A 4,289-nucleotide genomic window follows, 5' to 3' on the forward strand; every position below is an offset into this window, starting at 1 on the left:
TTTTTTTTTTGGTGGGGGTAGAAAAATAGCTATTCTTCATAAAGGTGTTATTTATGTTAGTGTGCAAGGGGTTTCCCAGGTGGCGCTAGTGGTAAAGAACCCGCCTGCCAATGCAGGAGACATAAGAGACTTGGGTTCGAAATCTGGGTAGGGAAGATCCCCCGGAGGAGGGCATGGCAACCCACTCCAGTATTGCCTGGATTATCCCATGGACAGAGGAGCCTGGCGGGCCACAGTCCACTGGGTCACACAGTAGGACACAACTGAAGCGACTTAGCACGCTGAGGTTTTTCTGTTTACTTAGAAATAGAGAGGGAATGGCAAACCACTCTAGTATTCTTGCCTCAGGAACCCCATGAACAGTACCCAAAAGTAAATGCTTTAAAATGTTTCAGTTTTACTTTCTAATATAAATATTGATAACTATGCCCCACATAAGCAAGGTTTTCAAGGCCCTCAGAAACATTTAAGGATGTAAAAGATTCCCGAGACCAATAAGTTGAGAACCATGTTCTTAGACTGATTTTTCTGCATCCTTGCAGGGGAGCCAACACCTCAAATTTTTATGTTCTCTGGAACCACATCCTAAGCCCACTAATTTTCTCACCATAAACTAAGATTCCACAATCTTGGTACGACTGACACTCAGGGCCACAGAACTCTTTCTGTGGGGCACTGTCCCAAGCTTGGCGGGACCTCTGGTGGCTAACTACTAGAGGCCAGTGGCGTCCTTCCGCTAACGTTGTGACAACCAAAAACGTCTCCAGACGTGGCTGAATAAAACTGGCCCGGGCTGAGAACCACTGCTCTGAATACTCTTCCTGGAAATGTTGCTGCTGCTGCTGTGGCTGCTAAGTCGTTTCAGTCATGTCCGACTATGTGCGACCCCATAGACGGCAGCCCACCAGGCTCCCCCGTCCCTGGGATTCTCCAGGCAAGAACACCGGAGTGGGTTGCCATTTCCTTCTCCAATGCAAAGTGAAAGTGAGGTCGCTCAGTCGTCTCCGACTCTTAGCGATCCCATGGACTGCAGCGCACCAGGCTCCTCCATCAATGGGATTGTCCAGGCAAGAGTACTGGAGTGGGTTGCCATTTCCTTCTCCAATGCATGAATGTGAAAAGTGAAAGTGAAGTCGCTCAGTCATGTCTGACTCTTAGTGACCCCATGGACTGCAGCCTACCAGGCTCCTCCAACCATGGGATTTTCCAGGCAAGAGTACTAGAATGGGTTGCCATTGCCTTCTCCACCTGGAAATGTTACCAAATATCAAATATCCCACTTATGATAAGAAATAACTGGACTTATTCGGTGCCTACTCTGCGCCAGGCACAATTCTGAGCACTTGATTAAGTATTCATTCACTTAAACCTCATCTCCTGTGACACAGATAAGTCATTCCTCCACCTTCTAGATTAAGAAACTGAAGTGCAGAGAGGTACAGTGACTTGCCCAGCGTCACAGCAAACGTGATGATGGCAACGCCAGGCCTGGTTGCTCCTCTGAGCTTTAGACTCCGGAGAATAACTGCCTCTGCTGGGGACCCCCCCAGGTGACATTTACTCGAGTCCTCAAAACGAACTCAAAAGTCTCTGGTAGCTCAGCTGGTAAAGAATCTGCCTGCAACGCAGGAGACCCCGGTTCAACTCCTGGGTGGGGAAGATCTGCTGGAGAAGGGAAAGGCTACCCACTCCAGTATTCTTGGGTTTCCCTGGTGGCTCAGATGGTAAAGAATCTGTCTGCAATGCGGCAGACCTGGGTTCGATCCCTGGGTTAGGAAGATCCCCTGGAGAAGGGAACGACTACCTGCTCCAGTACTCTGGTCTGGAGAATTCCATGGTCTGTATAGCCCATGGGGTCCCAAAGAGTTGGACACGACTGAGCAACTTTCACATCCACAAGACTAGCTATTTCTGTATTTCTTAAATTAGTTAATGGTACAGCTTTTACACTGACCCCTCTGTGCCTCACTTAGTAACCTGGGTGGTATTTCAGACTCTGCTTAGATTCTCTTCTCTATTCCTGAATCCAATCACTCATCGAGATCTAACAGTTTTACCTTCTAATTATTAATCAAGTGTATCTTTCCCTGTATCTTCCGCTCCTCAGGCCCTCAGAAGGGCCCTGATCTCTCCTCAGCACTGATGTAACCAACCCTCCTTTGGGGTCCTTGGGTCCGGCCCTCATAGTCATCCTTCCCCTGGCGCCAGCACGGTCTAGCTAAACAGCATGTCTGGCCGGGACACTTTCTGGCGTGAAGCTCTCTACTGGCCGCCTGGTAGCTGAGAATGAAGCCCGGGTTCCTCAGCACGGCCCTTGCGTGGCCCTTTCCGACCCCAGCAGCTCACTTAACTCTCCAGCAGAATTCTGCTCGGCAGTGTCACCTGAGCGCACCAGGCTGCTTCGTGCCTGTGGTCCTGAGCTGTCTTCTGGGAAGCGCTGAGTCATCACCCTCATCAGTTTGTGAGAGTGATTCTACACTGTGTCCTACAGAGACCCGTCAAAGAGCCGCTGATGGTGGGGGCCTTGCTGAGCCCCATGCTCTCATCTTGCTATCCCCAGGGGCTTCGGTACCAGGCAAAGCAGTCTGGGGAGTGCCTGGAAGCCCTGATGTCAAAGACAGTAGCAATAGGACATGTATGGACCTGTGGGGAACGCAGAGTGACGAGAACAAGGAAAACCGGCCCCCAGTTACACCGGCTGAAGCTCAAAGCAAGCAGGGGAACTCAAGACAGAAGTGATTAAAGGGATGCCAGAGAGAGAGAAGTACAGGGGAGGCGTGCTCCTTGCAATCCACAAGACACAGCCTTAAGATCTATACAAAACAAGGACATATTCTACAACCCATTTATTATCTTAGGACATAATGGTGGGAATCTCAGGGTGTAGGTACACGACTGCAGGCAACAGTGAAAACTAATCACCAGATTCCTCTGGACAATGTATTCACATGTGGATAATATAAGTTTAGCTCAAAAGGATTACTCCAAGTATCATGTGAACAGATATTCTGTAAGTACGGTTACCATGTAATTTCCACTTTCTGCCTACAGAGTACAGTGCCGAGTGAATTTCCTGCAGTTCTTGTTTATTAAGTAAATTACAAATTCTTCTTCCTGACTGTGGTGAAGAAGGTTCAACTTATTTACAAGCATATTTTGTTGGCTCCTTCAACAGACTTGGTTAAGTTCTTGGTACTAAGCATGGGTTAACTTTTTGTTTAAAATTCTAACAGTATATCTACTGTTTACGAACCTTAGCTACCAAAGCCAAAGTCATTAAATGAAACAATGCACTCTCAGAAATGTTTTGTTTTTTTAATTAACTAGCTGACCAGTTGGACATGACCTCATTCATATGACCTAGACATTCTCAAAAGTATAGGATGAGTACCTTTTCTATACAGGTGTCTAAAAATTAGGAAATCACTGCTTGGGAGGTTTAGTGTCTGTCTGGTAAGCAAGCTGCACTGGGTCTACCCTAGCGTCCGCCAGCTCATCCACCCAGCCTGGGGCAGCTACCCAACCAGGCCTGCTCCAGGGATCCCAGATTCTGCTGCAAGGAAACCCAGTCTTCCGGGTGCTCAGTCATGGAAGGTGAGACCAGGTGTGAAGAGAAGAGCAGGTCTTATCAAATTCTTGCTTTGGGAATAAGGCTGAAACTCAGAGGACCAGGTAGTTAGTAGAAAATACCAAATCCACAAAGATGCAGAGAGAAAATCCATAAAGTACATACATCCGTGGTGAGTCAGAGGTTATATGGAAGCAGAAAAAGACAGCAGATGCTCTGAAGCAGACACAAACGTCGAAAGAGAAAATGGAACTCAAGAGCAGACATGAGAATGGGGCAGGCGTGCAAAAGCTGTGCGCTCCAATGCGGATGGAAGAGCTTAGCCTCTCCTTCCCCTGCTGCTGAGGTCATGAAAGTTGGATCCCCGTCTGGGTCAACATTTCAGCTCCTGGAAGCCGGGCCCATCTTTCTCGGTTTACCGTTACCTGCGTGTCCTGCTCACAAACCCCGCCCCATGGCCGAGGACAACAGCAGAACGCACCCTGGCGAGCAAAGGGGCTAATGAAGACACTCGGAGGTGCAGGGAACGGCGGCTAGAGAGGGCCCTCGGTTGTGGGCCGTGGCTACTGCGGGGCGCTTCTACGGGCCAGGCTTGCGATACCACGAGGAGTTCTCACAGGTGCCCCAAGCTGGCAGGAACCCCTGCACCTCGGCGTCCGCCCTGGAAGCAGAGAGCGCCCCTACCGGAGGCGCCCGAGCAGAGGGTCCGACTCCGGGGAAA

General features: G+C 49.4%; 1 protein-coding gene across 1 annotated transcript in view; it reads right to left on the bottom strand.

The window, feature by feature from the left end:
* The window catches only part of LYRM4 (LYR motif containing 4), a 92,257-nt gene that overhangs the window by 87,640 nt on the left and 328 nt on the right, over window positions 1-4,289 (bottom strand). The gene's annotated exons all lie outside the window — the stretch shown is intronic.

Source organism: Bison bison, unplaced genomic scaffold (genome assembly GCF_000754665.1).
Source record: "Bison bison bison isolate TAMUID 2011002044 unplaced genomic scaffold, Bison_UMD1.0 scf7180017864053, whole genome shotgun sequence".
Classification (NCBI taxonomy): domain Eukaryota; kingdom Metazoa; phylum Chordata; class Mammalia; order Artiodactyla; family Bovidae; genus Bison; species Bison bison.